Genomic DNA, 26,105 nt, shown 5'->3' on the forward strand with positions numbered 1-26,105 from the left:
TGTATCTATTTAAGAAAAAAACCACTTCACACCAATTAAAATGTCTATTATTATAAAAAAAGATCTAAAAGAAAGTAACAAGTGTTGGTGAGGATGTGGAGAAATTGGAACCCTTGTGCACTGATTATGGGAATGTAAAATGGTGCAGCCACTGTGGGAAAAGGTATAGTGGTTCCTTAAAGAGTAAAACATGGATATTGCCATATGATCTGAGAATTCTACTTCTGAGTTTATACTCAAAAGAATTGAAAGCAGGAATTTGAATGGATATTTGTATTTACCCAACTTCATATCAGCATTACTCACAGTAATCAAAAGGAGAAAGCAACCCAATTGTCCACTAACAGATGCATGGATAAACAAAAGGTAGTATACAATGGAACTTTATTAAGCCTTAAAAAGAAAGCAAATTCTGACAGCTGCAACAACATGGATGAACCTTGAAAATATATTAAATAAAATAAGCCAGTCACAAGAGGATAAATACTCTATGATTCCACTTATATGACTCACTTAGAGGAATGAAATTCACAGAAACAAAATAGAAGATGGGTAGGCCAGATGCGGTGGCTCACGTCTGTAATCCCAGCATTTTAGGAGGCTGAGGTGGGCAGGTCATGAGGTCAGTTCAAGATCAGCCTGGCCAACACGGTGAAACCCCGTCTCTACTAAGAATACAAAAGTTAGTCCGGCATGGTGGCGTGTGCCTGTAACTCTAGCTACTCTAGAGGCTGAGGCGGGAGAATCGCTTCAACCCGGGAGGCGGAGGTTGCAGTGAGCCGAGATGACAGCACTGCACTTCAGCCTGGGTGACAGAGCAAGACTCCGCCTCGGGGCGGTGGGGCGAGGAGTAGCGGGGAAGGGGAAAGATGGGTGCCTGGCGTTAGAAGGTGGTGAATGGGGAGTTATTGTTTAATGGGTACAGAGTTTCAGTTTGGAAAGGCAAAAAGTTTTGGAGGTAGATGTTAGTGATGGTTACACAACAATGCGAATACTCAACACCACTGTACACTTAAAAGAACTGCAATGGTAATTTATGTGTATTTTATCACATTAAAAATATATAAAACAGAAAAAATGAAAAGGAGTTTATATAGAGGGGCTGTTCATCTCTCTCTCCCTTTTAGGCTCTACATCTGATTACCTTCATGTGGCAAGGACTAGTCTACTTACTAGCAGGGTGATGATAAGGTAAAGTGAGAGAAGTGATACTTTGAGAAAGGATGTTGTTTAATTTTGTGTCTGAATAGTGATCTTGCTTCAGGCATTCAATTGTCATTTATATTATGGCAAAAATGGCCTCATGGTGTACTCAGAATTGATCATAATACTCAAGCCCATCATGATAGTCATCGCCCTTGCTCTATCAAAATCTGCTTTTACAATATTATTAGAGAAAGTAGTGATTTTTACATCTTTTGTTTCTTTTTTCCCTCTTTCATTTGCCGACAAAAGAGTTGTCAAAAGTAATGTTTATAATAATTTAACGGATTATTTGCTTATTAGATATTAATTATTCTGCCGTGCCTAGGGTCCATGTTGGTGCTTTGCTGCTAGAACAGTGATTCTGATCTCAATTAGATTATGTCTCTCTCCTTTACCTCCCCATAAATCATTCCGGCAAACTGAAATTAACAGCTACTGGAGCGCATTAATAATCTGCCTCACACATTGGAAAATGCATTAGCCGGAACCCTCCCATCACTCTGTTAAGCACATCATTTTGTTTATGAAATATAAACATTTCATGGAAGAGCTCTCCCACATTTCTCTGGGCCTGTGACAGCTAAAATGATTGCACACAATTGCCAGTCAGTCATGCGCCCAAATAAAGTTTGTTTAAAGTCATTGTTCTGTGACTGCCCCATTTTCTCAGGCATTTAAAAACCTACATTTAAAATAAAAAAATTCCCAGTGGTCACGAAAATAATAATAATAATACCTTTAAAATGATACTTCACATATGTACAGTCCTTTGCATGGTTTACAAAGGGCTTTCACTTTTGTTGTGCTTGTGAAACATTGGGATGCTATTATTATTTACATTTTGTTCCCTCCCATAGGGAAACTAAGGCTGAGAGGTGATTTGATGAAGGTCATACAGCAAGTGGTAGAAGGAAGACTAGAGTCCAGGATTTGCCTGTAAGTCTTACATTCTCTTCAATGCTCCGCATTCTCTACTATAAACCACTCTCTTGGTATATAGTGTGCACATGCTGTTTCTCTGTGTTAAATGCATAAGACAGTTAAGTGTCCTTCCTAAAGAGATAACTGCTCTGCCTTTATACTTACAGATCAGAGAGCAAAACCAAGAAAAGTCAGAGGCAAATGGTTAGTTTTCATTATTTTAATTCAACTGCCTACTCATTGTGTCAATTATATTGTGCTGCACAATTTGGTGATGCATACACAGGCAGAGTAAAATGGAGATTTGACACATTATCATCAGGATTTTTAATTCCTGGGTAGATAGACTCTCTGGGTGATGCAAACACTGAAACACTCCTTCTTCCTCAACAGCAAATATCTTGGTCTTTATTTACTTTGATGGCAGAAAAAGTCAGATGGCAGCAAAGCTGATCTGTATTTTTTTGTTGTAATGCCTAAGCAGTCTTTACGCTGAAGTTAAACTAATTACTTCTCTACTAGTATCTAAGATCATCAGCAATATTGGCAGTAGCATGTTTTGGCAGATGTCATTGTGATAGGTAAACAACAGCCTCAGCTATCTAGGAGAAGAAACCAAAATATAGATTTGTTGGAATGTTTAAAAGATTTATTGACAATCTAAACTTTAGAAATATTTGCATGTAAAGGCTCCTTGTTAGCATTTCTTATTGTTTCTATCTTCCTGATTGGTCTTGAAAAGGTCACTTTCTAACTGTGTGGTTAACCTTTCCAAATTTTAGTTTGTTTATCTAAAAGGTAAGAATAGACACACATACCCTGCCTATTTCAGATTTACTATGAATATTAAATAAGGAAATGCATGCAAAAATTCATTGAAACCAGAAAAATCTTCAGAATGATATGTCGATTTTCTCAATTATGTTGTGGTCAAGCAGTGGAAAAGATTCTTGAGGGTGTATTTTTTTTTTCTAAAAAGTTCAAAAAGCTGAAAACAACATGAGGTGTCTTGACTGATTTTTGACTGATGACTACAAGCACTTTTTTTCATGTGTCCCCCACCATCCCAAAATATTATTCAGTTTTTTGTTGAGACAAGAACTTAAATGCCTTTTATTTGACTTTGACTTTTATACTTTTATGAGCATATTTTAATAGCTAGCAATACATATGATTAAGGCTGAATACTAACTTTAAAATGTCAAAATTTGTTCTGTTCATTTTAGACCATAAGAATTTTGAGAACATAACTAGTAACTTTGTGATTACAGTTCTGAGCTCAGTGTCTGGTCTGCAGTAGGCATGTAATGAATATTTGCTGCATGAGTCAAAAACTGTCATATGTTTCAATCATGCTTCCATTGCAGCAAACATTTTTTCTATTTTCCTCATTTATAATGCCTTCAGCTTGGGCTTCAGGGGCACAGGGGGGAAAAAAGAGAGAGAGAGAGAAACACCCCATCTCATCAGTCTATATTCAAACCAAAACTTGTATGTCAGCCCCACTCACAAGTTTTGTCTGATAATGTCTTTGTCTCAAATAAGTTTTCTCCCAAAAGAATGTGGATTTGTTATAGTGATGATATCCAAGTGACTGTGCAAAAAGCTTTGTGACCACACCTTCTATATACATCTTATAAATATGTCTTTTTACAAGTGTATTACATAAGTATTTCATCAAGGGGAAGAAATACTATGCATCTAAGAGTCACAGTGAATTAATCTTTATTTTGTTTCAAGTGAATCTAGACTTGATTGAAATCTGTGTGTTTGGAAATACATTTTGGAGCATGTGGGATATTATTGCAAATTTGTCTGACACTGTAATGGTGCATTCTGTGAATGCCAGCTAAGCATTATCCTGTTGTTAATTATTTTCTTTTACGTCTCTGGACCCTGTAAAGAATCACCATAATGTTTTCTAGAAGTCTTCAGTGGCAAGGGATTTAAGGTCTTTCAGCCACTATTAATTTGGAAGTAAATAATTACTTTTAGAATGATGCATTAAATTAAGTAATTTTTGCACAATCTATGCCACTCTTCAAGCAATCTTTAATGAGTGCAATATGATAAAGCAATAATGGAGTTGGTAATATATTTGTCATTCCTGTTAAAAGCCATTTCCTCAGTCCAGCAATAGGAGAGGATCACTTGGCAAGAGGGCATTAAGTATGCATGATACATACCATATTGCACAATACTGCTGAGTATCTTTTGGGGAAGCAGCTTCTGTGCATGTGTAATAACCAATCTTTAAATGTCAAAGTTGCAGCCATTTTAAGAAAGAAATCCATATTTTGGACTAAGTGCCTTTTCAGATAACCAAGCTATTTGAAAGCTTTACTGGGGGTTAAAAAAAATAGAGGGAAAACCCCAGATTCCTATAAACTTTGATTTATTTATTTTTGCGTTTCCATAACTTGATAATGACCAAACCAAACTACTCAGAAAACTGAAAGCAAAATTGTGCTCTGAGCTGAGATCCAGTGATTCTTGCCTCACTCTGAAGGAAATCTTCAGTTTAGTTATAAATCCCTGAAAATCAGGTTTTATAATGGAAATGCTGAGAGGCTGTCTGCCATTTCAACAGCTAGAGCTAAGGCTGCTTTGAAAGAGTGTATATGCATATGATATGCATATATCAGGAGGTTAGACATGTATTAACAGTGATAAAACATGATAACACTGATAAAAATTAGTATCATATGTTGTACATGGAACAAACTTTACTTGTTCCTCTTTGGTTTTCTCTTTAGACCCACTTACTCACCACCATAGAGGATCCAAATCCTATGCTTTTTTTTTGCACTCAGGAATGAAACTCAATGCAGCTCAGTGCCAGCTTTCCTGGCTTATTCTTGTTTCATAAAGCACTTTATTATATACCTAGCAAAATTTGCATGGACTAGGACCATCACTTTTTCTCTTTGTTTTATTAAACAATAATTGCTTGGCATTTTATGAATGAAATCTTGCATAGTTTTTTTTTAGTGTATATTCAGGGCAAACCCATATACAATACGGCTCATATGTGTGGCAGATTTATGCGCACTACATTTAAAGAGGAGGGCAGTTCAGTGACCGAGGCTATTGACTCTGTGTGGCAAGGAAACTTCACATGGGGAGAGTATTAGACTTTCAAATAGATCACCTCTCATTGCCCCACAACTTGACTACTGTTTGCTTCTATTTTCAAATTTTATTTAATATTATAGAAAAAGATTCACTGTATTTTCGAATAAAAAAGAATTAAGAACCTAGTCAAGAAGTGGTTCTCTTATAAAGATGGGCAATGAAAAAAAGAAAAACCTTATTGATTCTTATTTCTAGTGCATCCCTTGTCCTTCTCAGGAGAGGCAATAAATCTTTGCTCCCCAAATGAACAGTAAAGGGGAAAAAAATAATGTTAGGAGTGCCTACAACTTGTCAAATCAAATGTTAGTGAATCATGTCTTTGGAGGAAATGGTTTGCTGGAGAAGCGTTTTTTCTTTCTGTCTGTCTTTTTCTATCCCTCTTGCTGCAAGGGACTGCAGGATGACAATCATCATTGTCATGTTGCTCATGATCATTCTATTTCACCCCCTCCTTGTTCTCCAACATAGAGACAGACAATACTTGGGGATTACTGACAAGTGAGTTCTTAGAGTAGTTAGGGATAGACACAGTGAATATGCCTACGCTGTGATAGTGGCTGTGTACCACATGTATTCATGTCTTCAAAATCTACTTGCAGCTAGAATCCTGTGCTTTCTGAGACAAAAACAAAGCCATCGTGGTAATTGATATTTTTGCCCCTTTATTACTTCATGAGCATTATCTTCATTAACTTAATAACAGAACCCATTACTTTGAATGATCAAGGTATAGGGACTTATATGCTTTGAAATTCAATTTTTCCATTTCCTTGCAATGCAGACAGCCTATTTTACTTTTTTACAAAGAAAAGGATGCCCGAAAGTGAATGATGGATGACTCTTAAATGGTTGGTGTCCAGTTTGAAAAAGCACCTGGAGGTTGGGCTGCTTCACTGCATTTATACAGATCTTTATTATTACTTAACATTCATACAGCATTTGGTATTTGCAAAGGGTTTCGCACTCATTTTTATAAGCGATTCTTCATACCAATCCTGAGAGGCAGGTTCATTTTCCTCACTATGTGGTTGAGAAGACTTGGCAGAGGGATATTTCACATCTTGCCTTGAGGCCTCTGCAATTCTAAACACTGTAGCTGGGATTAGAGTACTCCAAGCCATGTATTACTAGAACATATAGGCAAGTGCTTATTTTCATAGTTGAATTTACTCATAAAGAACATTTTAGTTTTACTAAGGCACAGTTGCTATGAAAGAAAGGCTGAAAAACTAATATTATGCTATGACAAAGAAAGGCATCAATTATCTGGAATATTGAAGGATTTCAGATATTTAATACTACACAGGGTGTTTGGGAGAAAGAATACTGGGAGAAGGTCTAACAAATGGATTTTACAGGACATCACACTTCTTTGTCTCCCTTTTTTTTTTTCACCTCCCCTCTTTCTTTCCCTGCCTCTTAACTCATCCATCCCTTACCTTGTGGTCTGAGTCAAATTATTAATTCCTTGTTTGTAAAACGTAGCTGTGATGTCCTCCCTGAGATGGTGCTTGTAAAATGCCTGGTGGATTTGTCGGTACACAGTAAATCAGCATATCTAAGTAAATTAGCGACACGACATGTGTTACAATCGATGTTGCTGTTATTGTTGTTTCTTGACATCTCTGTTCCAAAATGGGCTTTAAGCAACTCTATGTACGCAGGATTTACACAGAATAAAAGGGAGGACTGGATATTAATTCTGATGGCTTATATTAGACTGATGGCTTTATCAGCTTTTTTTTTTTTTTTCTGAGACGGAGTTTCGCTCTTGTTACCCAGGCTGGAGTGCAATGGCGCGATCTCGGCTCACCGCAACCTCCGCCTCCTGGGTTCAGGCAATTCTCCTGCCTCAGCCTCCCGAATAGCTGGAATTACAGGCGCGCACCACCATGCCCAGCTAATTTTTTGTATTTTGAGTAGAGACGGGGTTTCATCATGTTGACCAGGATGGTCTCGATCTCTTGATCTCGTGGTCCACCCGCCTCGGCCTTCCAAAGTGCTGGGATTACAGGCGTGAGCCACCGCGCCCGGCCGGCTTTATCAGCCTTTCTTCTTGGAAGCTGTGCTTTAGTAAAATTAAAATGTTCCTTATAAGTAAATTCAACTATGAAAATAAGCACTGGCCAATATATCTTAATTATACATGGCTTAAACTACTTTAATCCCTCCTGCAGTTATATACATCTTGATGGTTTAGGTATATTCTATTTCAATTATCTGGATGACCTAGGCAAAATCAGCATTAAAAGATTACCTTAGTTAATCTATTTTGGGGGTGGAACTGATTTGCTGGAGGAGAAAAGCTGAATTGTCTTTGGTGTTATGGAGTAATGAACAAAGTCTGGATGTGAGGCAAGCATCTTATATGTGTGGCTTCTTACACGTCTGCTGCATTTTTGTCTATATATTCAGCATAAATTTTATCAAGTGACCATTGATCAGTACTTACTTTTTCTTCTCCCAGTCCTCACTGTAACAGGAAGCAGTTGAGAAATGACCTACAATTTATGATGCTTTATCAATGTTTTTACTCACTATGGGGAAAAGTGTGGGGAACATATTTCATGATGAAGTGGGTTTCTAGTTAACAGGACAAAATGAAAGCAAAGCCATAGATCAGTGTAATATGTCAAATATGGAAAGGATTCAATTTATTGTAAATAATACCCGAGTTGCAAAAGAAGTACAGCAACAGAAATCAGTGTATTCTATATGTGAAAAAAGGGAAAATTACAAGTAAAAAGTAATAGGCTCCATTTATCCCTTGACAGAAATTCATATTGTTTGTGCCTATCCCCTCTGGGTGATCAAGGACTCTATCTTTGGGATTTTAGAAGTGGGGCACATGTATTAGACTTCCCATGGCAAAGGTATAATAACTGGGAGCTTTAAATTCAAAACATTTTGCTGCTGATATATGAAGGTATATCAGGTGACATTCTACCGCTTAAGAAGTGTTTCTCAAAGTGGTTTCAAGTCTGTTTGCACTGGAGCCATCCAAGGTGCCCACTAAAAAAAAAGTTTTCTAATTCACCAATAGAATTATAAAATCCAAACCTATGGGGTTAGGGAACTGAAAAGTTACATTGTAAACATCCTAGGTAATTCTGATTCTAGGGTTTTTGGAATTAGTGAACAAAACAAAAAAGCAAGCAAGCAAAACCCCAGGACACTCAGTTAAATTTGAATTTCAAATAAACAACATTTAAAAAGTATAAGTATATCCTATGCAATACTGGAACATATTTATACTAAAAAACCATTTGTTGTTTACTTGAAATTCAAATTGAACTGAGCATTCTGTCTTCTATTGGACAGTCTATTTTCTACACATTGAAGTTTAAGAAACATGGACTTAAACATGGACTTTGCACTGGTTCAGCATTCTGAACCAGTGCAAAGCTCTGGCCCCAGCTAAAACTTTTTAGGAGATGATTGGTGGCAGTATTTTTGCTGCTCTGACTCTGAATAACTGAGAAGAGCTTTGTAAATTACTAAGGTTGCAAACATGGGCAAAAAAATCCATCCTGTTTCACAAGGTAAGTATTTTCCCACAGGAAAAACAACTTTAGGAAATCTGAGTGTTATCAGCACACACACCATTATCGTTTTAAAGCTTGTTCTTTTAGAGGGATGATGAGGGAAGGGGACAAACAGGCACTTCCTAGATGAACCTTTTCATTCATTTTTTTGGAATCTATAATGAATTTCTAAATATTGGGCCACACAATTTGCTACCTCTTTGTTCAGTTCTACATGCTTTAGAAAAGCAAAGATAATTACTTGGTAAATTTATGCTATTCCTTTGAAAGGAAAGCTTGTTGGAATTCTCTGCACAAGTTCTAGTGTTTTTTAGAGAATCAGGTTAAATCATTTTTTATGTGATAACAATGCAAAGAGCCTTTCAGGCCAAAAGACATGCAGAATTACGAGAAAGTGATACCCTGAGATATCCATGGCCATGGGATGTGCTCTCTTTTTCAAGAGATTGCTGAAGTGTGCCTCTGTAGGAGTGAGAGAATCTTTTCACCATACATGCTACATATATATGTGCTTCAAAACACACTTCATGAATGTATTGGAGAGTCTGGTAAAGTCGGATCCATTGTGAGTCTAAGAGCATTGATAGAAAGAACACTCTTTCTTTCAACTTCATTTTACTACAGTTTCTTTCCAGCTGAAGTTAAGGGCTTTCATTGATTTTGACTAGCTGGGAGCATATTTCTAACTTACATCTCTTGAGTTTATAATTCACCACAAAGCAGCAGATAAAGTGGTGGAAGCAAACAGAGCCTGCTGGAGAAACCCTCAGCATTAATAATATACTGTTTACCTTAATGAAAGCATTATCAGAGAGAGGAGGACCAGACTCTTGTTATTGTTAAACAGAAGTGGTCTGAAACCTAAAGGAATTATTTGCTGCTGCATGTTCTGTCTGAAGCTTTCCTAAATAATTTCAATTCTATTGACTTTTTTGGCCTTTTAACCAAGCCATCAACTTTCTAGACAGCTTTGCCTCCATTTATAGAAATCCATAGCCTGTGGAGTGAGTGAGTGGTTCAAGATATTTTATAAACCTTACTTCACTAATCCTTTTCACGGCCTTGAGAGTTAAAATGTCTGTAAGTCTTAATGGTCACCAGTGATCATATATAAAGAATGAGGTACAGAGAAGTTATAAACTACTTCAAAGCAGTGAGTTTTCTGAGAAACGAACACTCTTTATATGTTTATCTGTGATTATTAATTATAAGCATTGGGTGACTCTAATACTAAGTGACTTATGAACAAAATAAGATTGCCCTTTCCACGAAGAAAATGTATTATGAGATTTCATGTAGAGTCCATATCCCTGTCATGTTAGACTGATGCACAAAAACCAGGATCCTTTCTCAATATTGCCTAAGTACTTTGAGTTTCTTAGACATGGGCAATACCCCAATATAAGATGTTTATGCAGGAACTTCAGGGCAATGAATGCCTGTAGGCACTGATCTACTGTCTGAATCTTTCTTGATCTCATCCAAGGAGTTTTAGCGCCTGAATGATTAAACATGACACAATCTTTTCTATTGGATGGATCCACTGGTAGCATGGCAAATGTTGCCTGGATTGGAACAGATATCATTCCTGTATAATACTTTTGTCAAATCTCTGACCTTGGGTCCAAACCCAGTCTTCTACCTCTTCATCTAGTATTTTTAATCGATTATTTATTTTTACCTCTTGATTTAAAGGTTGTAAATAAAATAGACTGGAAGTTGGAACTGGGGAAGGGACTGGAAACAGAGAGGGATGCATGAACCTATTTGAGTAAAGCGGGACACAGAGACCTATATTCCTGGAGGTGTTTGCAGTGCACTTGTCTCACAGCCAGGGATACTTTAGGTGGAGATATATGTGTTGGCAACAGCAGACTTTTACTACTTACCAGTGAAATGAGAAGGGTTAATAGTTGAGTTGCAGAGAAGGTCACTAACTATAAGCTGAATCTTCTGAACTCTGCTATGTTTATTGTCTAAGGAAGAGACCCGTGTCTATTAGACACCTTGTGGGGGAAAGTGACAGGCTAGATTAGATAGGTTTGAGAGAGAGAGAGAGAGAGAGAGAGAGAGAGAGAGAGAGAGAGAGAGAGAGAGAGAGAGGTCTAGATACAGAGAAATGGAGAAGGCAGGTTGTGTGCAGCCCCAGCTAGATTTATTTTAGCTCTTATAAATAAAAACATGAGTAAAGCCTCTCCACAGAATTATTTACAGAAGTATTTTAAGCTATGGGCCCTTTCCAGGCTAAGCACTGAATGCGAAAGTTTATGATGTAGAATGACTTTGGCTACTGTGGCCCCAATTTGGACAAATCTGTCATTAACACCAGCATGGCAGTTATTTTACTGGGGGTGACAGATTGTGAGGTAGGGAGAGTAATTCAGACTATTACCCAGGTGAAGGCATGAAAGCTCAGTGATATATGAAGACCACTTAAATTCATTGTATCTTGTACATCACATCTTTGATAGATTATAGCTGTGGCATTAAAATGGAAATGGTTTCTCTGAGGCCTGACAGGGGCTGGGGTGACCTGTGACCTCCCTCTGAGGAATGTGACTGACCGAATTATCAGTTAAGAGAAAAATCTACAGGGAATAGACTCACAGTGATGGAGAATCCACGATGCATATATATCTATATTTTTAAAATCTTCAGTTTGATTGAAAGCTTCAGTACTCAAACCCTGTTTCCACCTCCTCGCCTGTGCCATCCTCTGACACTCCCTCCCCAGCCCATCCTAACTTCCTCAGCTCAGATTTCATATCGGCAAGGCCCTTCATATTGATTGAAAAATTGTTATTAGAGATAGTAGGCCTCCTGCACACTGCCTACTGATTTAATTTGGAAAACATTTAATTTTATGAAGCGGTAAATGATGGTGCCACGCTCCCCTGTGTTAGGGAGCAGCTGGTTCTTTACCTACTCACCCGCCCAAGTCCCAGGTGTCCTCCTGGCAACCATGTGCTCCCTTCCCCTTTGCTTAACAAGTTATTTCAATTTCTAAACGAAGGCTGAACAAGAGAAAGACAACATGCAAATTGAGATCCCAGCCGCCATTCACACGTGAAAAAGTTCCCCTGGAATTCCCTCAACTCAGCCCCCCACCCGCCCTGCATCTGTCATGAAAAAAACAGAGCCCTTGTTCTCCTCAGATTGTTTTCACCAATGACCTGACACCACCATCTATAATTAATTACATCATTTACATTAGACTATTGACTAAACAAATACATAAATCATAGGCAGAGTCAATAGGTGCAGACATATTTAATCATGTTCTAAATAATGATTACTGCTCCCATAATGCAATAATTATTTTCAGCAGCTGACTTGAATTAATCTTCTGTCAGTGTGCCATCTGAAAAAAAAAAAGGGACGAAGATGAAGAAGGCAGCACCGATGATGGAGGAGCTGTTCTTTTTCTCTCTGTTTCTCTTCTTTTCATTCTTCCCTGCAGGCTCCCTCTGTTCTCCCTCTCTCCTCTCACGACCGCTTTTCTTCTTCTTAATGTCTTTTCCTCCACTTTTCTTGTTCTTCTTTGTCTTCTTCCTGTATTTTTGCCTGTTTCATGCTTGTTCTTTTTGCCACCTGTCTCTGTTTCTTTCTCTATCTCTCAAGTGTAACTTCCCATTCTTCTTCCAAGCTAGACAGTGCTCTGGGGCTGCAGCTAGTCTGTCTTTGCAGCCCCAACCCTGTGTTCCAAGCCTCCACCCCAACCCCATCCTGCCCTCACCTGATTTCTAAATCTCTATGGACAATTTAAATGTTAAAAATTCAAAGAAGCAGATTTCTTAATAACTTGCCCAGATGAGATTTTCTTTCTCTTCTGTCTGGCAGCTTTTCCTAAATCATTTTCCACTTTGGAATGGCAATTGATTAAAGAGGTGGAGCAGTTGGAACACAGGGGTACTCTACAAATGCAATAATTTTTAGACGAATTTACCTTTTGTCATCAGAGAGAAAATAATGAATCAGTGTTTATAAGTGTGCATGTTTTGTTTTGTTTTTTCTTAACTTAGAAATGGAATCTTCTCTTTGAAATGTTTTGTTTATGACTGAGCATACCATAGCTGGGTGCTTTGCAAATAATACAATGCTTCCTGTTCTCCTTCACATCTGGCTATCAGTAGGGAAGGCCAATTACTAAGAAGTTACATCTTGAAGAAAAGAAATCATGCTATAATTTCTTTAAATGCCAGTAATTTGAAGTATTAATTTGAAGAAACAATGTTAAAGATTAACGCAGAATAAAATTTTATACACCATCTTGTCCTTACCACCATCCCCTGGCTTTTTGGTAAGTTTACTGTTACAATAAGAGGAAAATTCATTTTGGGTCAAATAATACTAAAGGCTGGGAAATGTTTGCTCCCTGTAGCTACTTTTAGTGTTCTTTCTGGAAAGCTTTTCTGTAATGACCTTTTAACTAATACTTGTCCTCAGGGATTTTTGGCAAAAAAAAAAAAAAAAATTACTGGATCACATACCCATAAAATGGTGATACATTTACTAACCTCTTTTCTCTACTTCTCCAAAAGAGTAAGCCATTTATGATCCTGTGAACACTCATCCTGCGATGGCCCATGTGATGTGCCTGGTTGACCAATCCCTTTTATCCTTCAAGCAATGACATACTTTCTATTTGTTTATACACACTTGCTAATTCAAGTGCCATGTAATAGGACTGTGATTGGAATTTGTCTTGATTAGCAGTATAAGAGAAGACTGCCTTGGCAGGGAATATTTAGATCCACAGGTAATAGAATATTCATTCATTCAAAAACATTTACCAAGTGCTTATCTCTGTCAGCTACTGTGCTAGGTACTGGTTATCCAGAATAATCATCAATTCATAGTTATTCATTTAGAAAGCTTCCTTTCTAAATTTCTGGCTAAATTGCATACAGGTGGCTTTAAACAAACAGAATTATTTTTAGAATAGTACATAATACAATTGTAGTCACTGAATATCGTAGCTCCCCTAAATTTTTTGGTGTCAAAATGAGCCAGGTGTGTTCCAAACAGTTCAACAAGAGTGTGAGACTAATGTGAAATTCAGTGAAAAATATCTGAAAAGGGTAATTGTAGGGCTAGACTTTTCCCTATTTACCTGTTGTTCTCTAATGAAAAAGTCAAAGAGTGTCAAGAGTTGGGTAAGAAGGAGATAGTTAAACAAGAGACCTATTATAGAGTTAGAGGGAGAGAGTGTTTATAATAAGAATAAGTCTCCTTGTTGGCAGACCAAAAACACAATGCATTGTGAAAATCTTGCCTTGAACAGATTCGGATCCTAAATGAAAATACTGTTTTGTCATTTCTCCAGGGAACAAGGGAAATGATATATAACTTACATGAATTCTTTGTAATCTTGAGATATCTTTTATACTGTTTATTGATTAAAAACAACACATATTTTAATAAGAAAAGTAACACTTGCAAAGCAAGATGTGGTTTCCTTATGTGAAAAAAGGGGGAAAATCTACTTCCCAGGGATGTTGTGATGTTTAAATGGCAACATGTTTTTAAACATGCGTTATACTTGGCAATAGGCCTTGTCCATTCTAAGTTGTCATCAAATTAGCTCCGATATTGTTATTACAGAATAATCAAGTGTAGGGTCTTAGGGTAATTGTAATTAAGGAATAGATAGGTTTTTTTTTTTTTACATAGTTTTGTAGTTTTGAGTAGAATAAACCTTTGTATGGCTCTGATCCACCCTCAAGATATTTTTTCATACATACAACTCTGCTGTTAGTGACTGGGTCTTTGGTTAGCTACCAAACTCATTCATTCAGAAAGCTAGGCATATTCTATGTGTTAAGGAACCTTACATTCCAGAAATGGAGATGAATGCACAGTTTTCATACAATTATGAAATGTAATGCTATTTAATATTCAGTATTTGTTTCTGAAATGAATGGTATTTACTGTCTCTATAGTGGTAATATATACTGCTTGGATTGAGTACACTGTAAAACCAGATTTACTTATTTAAATTAAAAAAAATAGGAGGTAAAGTACGGTTTTGTTACATGGCTATATTGTGTAGTGGTTAAGTCTTGGCTTTTAGTGTACCCACCTCCCAAATAGAATACATTGTATTCATTAAGTAATTCTCATCTTTCACCTCCCTCCTACACTGAAGAATCTCCAATGTCCATTATTCCATACTTTATATCTGTGTGTACACGTTATTCAGCTCCTACTTATAAATGAGAACATGTGGTGTTTGACTTTCTGTTTCTGAGTTATTTTGTTTAAGATAATCGCCTCTAGTTCCATGCACATTGCTGCAAAAGCCATCAATTCTTTGCCCAGGCCAATGTCCTAAAGAGATTTTCCTAGGTTTTCTTCTAGGATTTTTATAGTTTCAGATTTTATATTTAAATATTTAATTCATCCTGAGCTAATTTTTGTATATGATGAGAAATATGAATTCAGTTTTACTCTTTTGCATGTGGCTCACCCATTTTCCCAGCATCATTTATTAAATAGAGCGTCCTTTCCCAGTGTATACCTTCGTTGACTTTGTTGAAGATGCGTTGATTCTAAGTATTTGGCTTTATTTAGAGGTTCTCCGTTCTGTTCCATTGATCTGTTTTTTGACGTCTTTAAAAATTTCAATAGTTTTTGTGGAACAGGTGGTGTTTGGTTACATGAATAAGTTTTTTAGTGGTGATTTCCGAGATTTTGGTGCACCTGTCACCAAGGAGTGTACACTGTACCCAATGTATAGTGTTTTATCGCTCACCTTCTCCCACCCTTTCCCCCAAGCCCCAAATACCATTGTGCCATTATGTGTCTAGTTTTATACCAATACCATGTTTCTTGGTTACTATAGTTTTGAATGTAATTTGAAGTTAGATAACTTCATGATGTCTCTTTGTTCTTTTTGCTTAAGATTGCTTTGACTCTTTGGGTTCCTTTTCAATTCCATGTTTGCTTAGGATTGCTTTGGCTATTTGGGTTCCTTTTCAGTTCCATGTAAATTTTAAGATTATTTTCTTTAGTTTGGCAAAGAATGACATTGGTAATTTGATAGGAATTGCACTGAATCTATAGATTGCTTTGTACAGTATGATTTTTTTTAACAGTATTGATTTATTCAATCCATTAACATGGGATGTTTTCACATTTGTTTGTGTCATCTACTACTTGTTTCACCAGTGTTTTGAAGTTCTTCTTGTAGAGGTCTTTTACTTGTTTAAATGTATTCATAGATAGTTTTTTTTCTTTTTGTAGCTATTGTAAATATAATTGACTTCTTGATTTGGTTCTCATCTTGGGTGTTATTGGTGTCTAGAAATGCTACTGATTTTTGTACATTGGCTTTGTATCCTGAAACTTTACTGAAGTTATCAAATCTAGGAGTCTTTTGGAGTAGACTTTAGAGTTTTTGAGGTATAAGAACATATCCTGGAAGGCCGAGGTGGGTGGACCACGAGGTCAAGAGATCGAGACCATCTTGGCTAACATGATGAAACCCTGTCTCTACAAAAAACACAAAAATTAGCTGAGTGTGGTGGCAAGTGCCTGTAGTTCCAGTTACTCTGGATGCTGAGGCAGGAGAATCGTTTGAACCTGGAAGGCTGAGGTTGCAGTGGGCCAAGATCATGCCACTGCACTCCAGCCTGGGGACAGAGTGATAGTCTTTAAAAAAAAACAAAACAAAACAAAGCAAACAAACAAATAAAACTCATCATCAGTGAACAGAGATAATTTGACTTCCTTCTTTCCAATTTAGATGCCTTTTATTTCTTTCTTTACCTCATTGCTCTGGCTAGCACTCCAGTAAGTATTGTGTTGAATAGGATGGGTAAAAATGGGCATCTTTGTCTCATTCCAGTTCTTAGGAAGAATGCTTTCAACTTTTCCCCATTCAGTATGATGTTGGCTGTGGGTTTGTCATATATGGTTCTTATAATTTTGAGAGATGTTACTTCAATTCCTAGTTTGTTGAGGGTTTTTATCATGAATGGATGCTGAATTTGTTTCTATCATGAATGGATACAAATGTGTTTTCTGCATCTATTGAGACTATTATATGTAAACCTGATTTAGAGTCAACATAGAGATAGATATAAACGAATTTTCTAAATAAACATGGTGGTCACTTTCTTCATTTGGTCTATGATTCTGTGGTTTTCTCTTTTTCTCTAATATACCATATACTATACTATCTAATATACTATATATTTTTTCTATAATATACTGTATACTATACTATCTAATATTTTCTCTAATATACTATAGAATATACTATACTATCTAATATAGTATATATATTACTAATATAGTATATACTATCTACTATTTTAGATGGTATATACTATATTAGATGGTATAGCATATAAAAAATATATACTACATACTATATTATATATAGTATATAGTATATAGTCTATTAGTATAGTGTATAGTATATTAGTAATATATACTATATACTATATTATATAGTATATTAGAGAAATAGAGAAAACTAATATAGTATATTAGTAATAAATAGCATATACTATGTTATATGGTATATTAGAGAAAAAGAGAAAAAAATTATTAGTATATGTGGTTTTCTCTTTTTCTCTAATATACCATATAATATAGTATCTAATATACTATATATATTTTTCTCTAACACGCTACATACTATACTATCTAATATACTGTACATTAACATATACATAATATACAGTATATTAGATAGTATAGTATGTAGCGTGTTAGAGAAAAAGAGAAAACCACATAGGCTTGGGGAAACCTACTCTTTGTTGCAGTGTAATCAGTGACATATCATTTCTATGTATGAGCATCTTCTTAAATGCAGAGAAGTTTGGGGTCAGTTCTAATAAACACTTCTTTTGGGACTCATGATGAAGAGTTAGTAGTACTCCATAACCTAGCACATCAAAGAGCTTATATAAAAATGGAGGAACTGTGCATTTGGGTTACCAGTTTGAAATATTTATAAATGAAAAAGGAGTCTACCTTTCCATCAGGGCATGTGTTATTGCCTGGTTAATATTACATGACAAGTGAGCTATAAATAAACAATAAATAGAAATAAAAATAGTGAATATAAAAATAATTATTGATATGAATAATAAATGAATAAAGCATGAGTTTAAGGCTGAGGTGGAATGGAACTTGATATGAAATTTAATTGAGTTTGATTTTGAGTTTAAGAAGTCTTTCAGAGCCAGTAGTTCAGATTTTATTATTTTTTCAATTTCTTTTTAATTTTAAATGAATGTGCTTATGGTTCCTAGCTCCTCAGTTCAGTCAACCAAAGATAACTATTACTGTAATTCCAAATAGCTACCTAGGGGAAAAAATCTGTCATGAGGATGGGTTTCGATCAGGGGATGAGATGTCCAGATGTTTCCACTTTTAAAAAATCATCCCCTGCTCAAACATTTTTAACTGTCTTTTAAGAAGTCTTTTGGGAACTGCACATTATTCCTTTTTCTTAAGGAGATGGTAGGAGGGATTTTTTTTTTCAGTCTTGGGAGCAACTTGATTGGGAGAAGCCTTCCAGATCATTAACCAAATGGACTGTCAGAATCAAATTTTCTAGAAGAAGCTGTTTGGAGAAAAAAGAAAATTTCTACTACTTTACCTAGTACTCATTTACTTAATTTAGTCATCAAACTTAACTACCAGTTTGATGAGGCAGGCTGTAAGAGTTAACATCCCTGTTTGAGCAGTGAAACTGAAAGAGACTAATGCATAATTGCCCCAGGTCATATGTGATAGAGTCAGCCTTTAGTTGGGCGACTAATCTCTGGAACCTATGCTCAGAGGCTACTCTGAAGAAGCAGGACTGGTGGCTAAAGCAGAAGCCACATCCTGTGGGGAGTTACAAGTTTTGTGAACTGTAAACATATGATAAGCAAAGATAGAATTCTATTCCTTCATTTCATTTGTTCCACACTTTCTAACCACCTCCCTCTTCTGCTTTTTCTCATGCTTTTTTTTAGGGTATCCTCTGCCTCCACCTCGGTTGCCCACTGATCTCATGTTTGGAGCCTGGCATGGATTCTGGCACACGGAAGTTACCCAGTAAATATTTATTTATTTCATGATGAATGAATGGTAGACATGATGCTTCCTGATATAGGTTCAGGGGCCAGATTGCCTGGGTTCAAATCCTAGCTCTACCACTTTGTTGCTTTGTGTCCTTGCACAAAGTTTCATCTGGTGCCCTATTTTTCTTATGTATAAAATGGGAATTATAAGAGGCCTTAACTCAAAGAATGGTTTTGAGGGTTAATTGACGTAATGTAACAATAATTATTTAAAAGATGATGGTGATGATAATGTGTTACTCCTAATAGTTTTTGATGGAGGAATTTTAGGAATTTTGAATTTTTTTGGGCAGAAAAACCTACTGAATCCCTTTAGTCTATCATATAGGAGTTACTTAAGCTATAGTTTTAGACAACTTGTTGTTTCTCTTGTCAGAAAGCTGTTACCCATTTATTTAAGGCATGTTTATTGAATGCCTATTACAATATTTAACATCCATTGGCTATTTACTGTGGACAGTTTTCTATTTGCTTTACATGTGTTAAGGCAAGTACCATTATTACAAATAAACTGAGAAATAGAGAGGTTAAGTAACTTGTCCAAGGCCATATAGCTATTATATTGTAGGCCTAGAATTCACACCTAGCAATCCAGCTCCAGAGTTAGTGCTTTTAACCATGTACCACTGAGAAGTGTAGGTTTGAGCCCAGTGAAGGGTGTGTAGGGGTTAAACATGAACCTATTGTCTCTAGGTGCCCACTGTACCCTCCAGAAAGAGAAATGAGATACTCCAGCTGATGAGACACTCTAACAGGTCATCAACAGGATGCTGTCACTGACTTATATAAGGCTGTTTTCTTTCTTTCTTAAAAAATAGAATATTGGGGATAGGGTGGTGTGAGAAATGAGGGGAATAAGATAAAGTTTGATATAATTAATGGATTATTTAAGTTTAGATTTTAAGTAAATTTTTGGAAAGAAAAAAATGTATACATTTTATTTTTAATTATTTTTAATTTTGAAGTTGGAGCAATAATTTATTTCTGCTGGATATACCTCTCTCTTCACCCAGTATTTCTGATAATTATTCATTCAGATTTTAAAATTAAACCTATTACTTATAGCCTCACTGAAGAGTGGTGTCAAAATTCATGGGTATTTAGTGTTCCATTTTCTAATATCTGATTTCCCTAAGAACATGAAAATAACAGCAGCAAAAAATAGTCAATTCAATTAAATTTGGCAATTATTTAATTAAGCACCTACTTTGTGCCACGTACTATCTTAGATGATGAGATACAGAAAAGAAATAAGACCCTGTCTCAGCCCTCAACGAACATAGAGAAATAAGTAGGAAAGATATATAATTTTACACACACACACACACACACACACACACCTGTGCATATATAAAATTATACATAATGTTGGTGAAAAAGTTACTGCAGTTTTTGCCATTCTTTTAGGGAAAAATTATAAAGCTAATTTCTGTGTGAGATTTGTAAGATAAATTCTATAGTAATATTATATGGGAAGTGTTAATGAGAAAGTAGTATATATAAGGATTTATTGAGCTACAACAAGCAACAATAAACTGCGCATATTTAAAATGTACAGTTTAATAGGCGTTGACATATATAGGTACTCATGAAGCCATCATCATGATCCGGATAGTAAATACAGGGATTTATATTCATCACACCCAGAAGTTTTCTTGTGCCCTTTTAAATCCCTCCATCCCTGTATCATATAAATTGGTAAATGTTCTGTGAGGACTTGAAAAAAACTGAGTGCATCATGTTACTTGGCTATTATTGAGTGGATTGTTTTATAATTAGAATTAGGTCAAGTTGGTTGATAATGTTGTTTTGTGGTCTGTATCCTAAGTTATTTTCTGTCCGCTTGATTGATCAATTATTGGTAGAGGGGTATTGACATATCCAACTATAATTGTATATTTGTTTATTTATCCTTTCAGTTCTATCAGATTTTGCTTCATGCATTTTGAAGCTATGTTATTAGGTGCATAAGCATTTAGGGTTGTTATGTCCTCTTGATAACCTCTTTATTATTATGAAATAGACTTATTTATTTCTGCTGATGTAATTTTTGTCTGAAATTTAGTTTGTCTGATATTAATATAGCCAATTACAGCTTCTTTTCATTAGCATAAGCATAGTATACCTTTTTCTTTTAAACTACTTGTATCTTTAAAGTTTATTTCTTATAGCCAGCATATAGTTGGGTGTTGCCCTTTTTAAAAGTAAATTCAATTTGATAATGTCTACAGTCTACAGTGTTTAGACCATTTGCTTTTAATGTGATTATTGATGTAATTAGGTTTGAGTCTATCATCTTACTATGTTTTTTGTGTTCTGCTCTTTGCTTCTTTTTGCTCTTCATTTGACTACTTTAGAATTGAATTTTTTGAATGATTCCATTCTATCTCTTTATCTCTTTAATTGGTTTATTAGCTGTAATTCTTTGTTTTGTTATATTATGGTTGCTTCAACATCTGCGGCATTTGTTTTTTTTTTTATCACAGTCCACCTTCGAGTGATATTATACCACTTCCTGTATAGTATAAGAATGTTATGGCATTGCTTCCATTTCTCTGCTTGTTTAAGCTATTTTTACCAGAACTTTTACTTATACATATATTATAAATCCCATAAAACATTGTTATTTTGCTTGTTTAAACAACTATCTTTAAAAGGATTTATATAATAAGAAAAAAGTTTCATATATCTACACATGGAGTTAAAATTTCTGGTGTACTTTGTTCCTTTGTGTAGATCCATATTTCTAACTGAGTCATTTTCTTTCTGTCTGAAGGACTTTGCTTAAGATCTCTTTTAGTGTGACTCTGCTAATGATAATTTTTTTCAGCTTTTGTATGTATGAGAACATGTTTCACCTTCATTTTTGAAATATATATTTTTTGCTGGGCATAGAATTCTAGATTAAAAGCTTTAGTTTTTTTTCCTTTCTGTATTGTACAGATATTGCTGTCTTCTTCATTGTATTGTTTCTGGCAAGAAATCACTGTCACCCTTTTCTTTGCTCTTCTGAATGTAAGGTGACGTGTTTTCTTCTGGATGCCTTTAAAACTCTCTTTATGACAAGGTTTGAGTAACTTAACTGTGATACGAGTTGGTATTTTTCTTCATGTTTCATATGCTAGGGAGTTCATGGAGCTTCTTGTGTCTGTGGGTTTATAGATTTCACTAAATTTGGAAAAATAAAGCCATTATTTGTTCAAATTATTTTTTGTTCCCCTTTTCCTCTTTTGGGGCCTCAAATTATACATGTTAAACTGCTTGAAGTTATTTCACCATTCACTGATAGTCTTTCATTTTTAAGAATCCTTTTTCTCTTTGTATTTCTTTTTGAATAGTCAATATTGCTATGTCTTTCAATTCACCAGTATTTTCTTTGGTAATATCTAATCTGCTGTTAATTCCATCTAGTGTATTTTTTATCTCATACATTGTAGTTATAATCTCTAGAAGCTGAACTTGCGTTTTAAAAAATATCTTTTTTGTGTCTACTTAGATTTTGGACACATGGAATATAATTAAAAAAATGGTTTTGGTGCCCTCACCTGTAAATTCTAAGATCCGTGTCAGTTCTGAGTTTAATTGATTGATTTTTCTCATTATAAATCATGCTTTTCTGCTTCTTTTTAGGCCTGGTTATCGCTGATTGGATGACAGATATAAACATATTGTTGAGCTTTATTCTGAGACACAGTTCAGTTCTACTTAAGTCTTGTCTTCCTGATTCGTTAGGAGGAACAGAGCCATGCCTAGTCCAAGGCTAATTATTCCTCACTGCTAAGGTAAGATGCTTCTGAGTACTCTGCCCAGTGCAGGAATTTTTAGATTTTCTGGTCTGGCTGGTAAAAACAAACACTATTCCTGGCACTGTGTAGACACTGGGCATTGTTCCCTCTAATAGAAAACAAGATAGACACAGTGTCTTCCCTCATAGTCTATTGGGAGTTAAAATAATTAATGCTGAGTGATGACAGAACTATGGGAGTATACTGGAGGAAAACTTAACTATATTAGAAAGATGAGAGAATTTTTTTTCAGAAAAAGTTATGCCAAAATGAAGTTAAAATCTGAGTAGGTGCTATTCAGAAAAAACAAAACAAAACAAAACAAAACAGGGAGAAGTGCATTCCAGTAAAAGGAAACAACACACATGAATGTCTAAGACAAGCGAGAGCAGGGCCAGGCAGTTTGAAATGTGAAATTAATCCAAATGGCTGTACTAAAGAGTATGAAGGGTAATGGCAGGAGGGTGCCATTGCAATGGCTCTTACATGCAATATAGCATTAATATTACAGGCTCTAGAATTAGACAACCTGAGTTCAGATTACATCTCTGCCATTTATTAGCCAATCTTTAAAATGGAGAGGATAAGAATATTGACTATTTTACTAGGCTTAGGTTGGGTTACATATAACAGAAAATCCAAAAGATCAGTAGCTTAAGAAAGGTGGAGCCCTAGAGTTTCTGTCTGTAAGAAATGTTATCAGAACATTTTAGGCTCCTTCTATCTTTCTCTTCCACTACCCTGATGCCAGGTCCAAGATGGTTGCTAGAGCTTCAGCTATCACACTGCTCTTCAGGCAGAAGGAAGGAGGAGGTGGAGAAGGGCAAAAGCAGTGATAGCTGTCTTTAAGAAACAATCTCTGAAATCCCAAACAATACTTCTGGATAAATCTCATTGGTCAGAAATTTTTTTATATGGCTATTCTCACTTGTGAAGGAAACTGAGCAATGACGTCTTTTAAAGTTAGTGATATTGCCTCCACAAATAAAGTCAGGGTTCTAATGCCGAGGAAAAAAGGGAGAATGGTTGTTGTGGGTGAGCAATAATTTCTTCCATACCCCTTTCATAGGCTTAATATAAGGATTAAAATTAAAAATCCACAGAAAACATTTGGCATAGTGTCTAGCACGGATTGATTGCTCAGAAAATGTTATGTTTGCAGAGATGATTCCAAACAACCCTCATGTAGAAACATTGTATAAGACCATTGGTGCTAAACTGAAGGATCTCTTACCTTCAGTTTTACTAACTGTTTGTTCTTCTTCTCTGTGATAGTGTAGGTGGGTGTCTATGACACCAAGCATATGATTAACAACACAAGAACAAATAAATAAGTCTCCTTCACACTGTAGTGGGGTAATATACCCCACATCTAATTGCCCTTTCTTGAGCTCGAGTTATTAATCTTTGTTAGAAAGACATACTAATTGTACCTGATCAACCTGACAAAATAAGCAAATCATAAGGCCAATCAAGTAGAAATCAAACAGAAAGAAAATGAATTTTTTTTTGTCATAAGGCCACCATATTTACTCATGATGTGAAGTAAACAGTCATTTATTGACCCAAGTTCCTTCATTTATATCATGTCTGGCTATTTGCTTTAAGACTTTAGCTTTTATCAGTAGGTAGAGAAAGCTACTCTCCTCTACTCTCATATGCTGGCATCAGCATTATCATCATATCACCAACATTACCTTCCCTGTCATCATGATTACCCCCAGTGCAGGGACATTTTTGCTCGTCTAGAATTAGCTTGGCAGGAGATGGTAAACAAGAAAGGAGGCTAGGCACACACTTTCTGTTGGTCTGCCTGACTGTGAATAGATCTAGCTGGAGAGTTAACGATACACTAAGAGATAAAGCTATCATCATTTGGAAAAGTAAGATTGGGACGCAAGCCCATTAAAAACACAGGAGGCTTGACTTATCGCTACATGTGACTACGTGCTTTTAAACGTCGACAGCTTCTATAAAAATTCCATCTTCCTCACATGTGGTCAACTTGACTGATTGCACTGAAAACTGGCAAGGTTCTGACCCTTCTCATTTATCTCAGCCAGAGCGAGATAACCTTGCCCTGTAGTCCAAAAATACCCTGCCCTTCCCAGTATTCTTTTTCGCTCTCTGGCAGTCGTGACAAAGATGATCCTGGGCTTTGAAAACAACGTGTAGACTTGGAAAACTGGGCATTCCCACCCCTGCAACCCAAACACACTAGATGTTTGTTTTAAGAATCGTGAGCACAGCCCAGGACCTCAGTGAGAAGGGGTGAGGTGAGGACACTTGCAGGTTTTCTCAGGTTTCTGCTTCCCCAAATGGTAGCCACTCCTCAGAGCTGCAGAGCACTCCTGAAGTTTCCACTCTCAGTGGCTTGTCCTTCCTGGAATACAGCTTGCTGGCATTGTAGAATTAGGAGTCAGAAGTCTTTGTTCTAGTCCTAGTTTGCCAGCAAATTCTGTCGACTTAGAGAAACCCACTCAGATTTTCTGTCTCTATTTGTTCATCTGTAAAATGACACAATTGACAGATCGTTTTCTGAAATTGTCCAACTCTTACATGAGTGATTCTTTTCTCTTGCTATAAACGCCTTAAATATTCAATGTGATTCCTCAAATTTTGTCTTATTAAACTTCTTCTAGTGGTTGTCTTTATTTAGTATATTTCTGTATTATCTCTCCTGTCTCCATCTGGGATGCCAAGCCCATTAATTCTGAAATAGGCAGTGATTCAATGTGATGAGCACCCTCCATAGCTTCTGTGCCTCCCACTAGCTGCCAGAGTTTCATTAGTTCCTGGAGTTGATCTGAGATAAACAAGTTGATGTTTTTGGTCTAAAGTTGGTTGGGGCTACTAGTGTGTCCCCAGCAGTTTACAGAATTATAGGAACAGAAAAGCTTTTCAGTATGGTCTCATGAAAAACATTCCAGGAAACACGAAGCAAGCAGAAAGAAATACACGTGACTGCCTGTAAGTGAGGCTTGGGACTAATCACTCAGACTATCCTTTCAGTCAGATTGAGGAAGGACATTCCACACTTTGCTTAGTATAAAATGAGATTTAGGCTTTTGGAGAGATTGTGCTTGTTCGGCCAACCCAAGTTCAGCACTAATTGGGTTCTGGAAAGCATTATTGACCTGCCTGATTTGGAGTATGTCTTCTGAATTTTGCAACTCTGGTCAGAGCTAATACAAGCTTGAAGTAAGCTGTATTTGGCCTGAAACTAATACAGTAGATGGAGCCCAAATGTTTTAAACTGTCCATAAGCAGATTGTTATTAATGAACTTTGTTAATTATCACCTTTAGCTGTATTTAAAAATGACCTTTTGAAGTGAGGCTTCAGAAGTGCAATCCATACTGATGTGAGCAAGTCTTTGACTTGATTAGATCCCAATACCTTTACCTTGATGAAATTGCAACTGATTAA

General features: G+C 36.1%; 1 long non-coding RNA gene across 1 annotated transcript; it reads left to right on the forward strand.

Annotated features, from left to right (window-relative positions):
• Positions 1 to 1,125: 1,125 nt before the first annotated feature.
• On the forward strand, positions 1,126 to 24,190 carry LOC118152077 (uncharacterized). Its single transcript, XR_004740426.3, has 4 exons — positions 1,126 to 1,191; positions 2,064 to 2,142; positions 18,785 to 18,866; positions 22,523 to 24,190. It is a non-coding gene; the product is annotated as an uncharacterized LOC118152077 (long non-coding RNA).
• Positions 24,191 to 26,105: the final 1,915 nt, after the last annotated feature.

The sequence above is a fragment of the Callithrix jacchus genome, chromosome 3 (genome assembly GCF_049354715.1).
Source record: "Callithrix jacchus isolate 240 chromosome 3, calJac240_pri, whole genome shotgun sequence".
Taxonomy (NCBI): domain Eukaryota; kingdom Metazoa; phylum Chordata; class Mammalia; order Primates; family Cebidae; genus Callithrix; species Callithrix jacchus.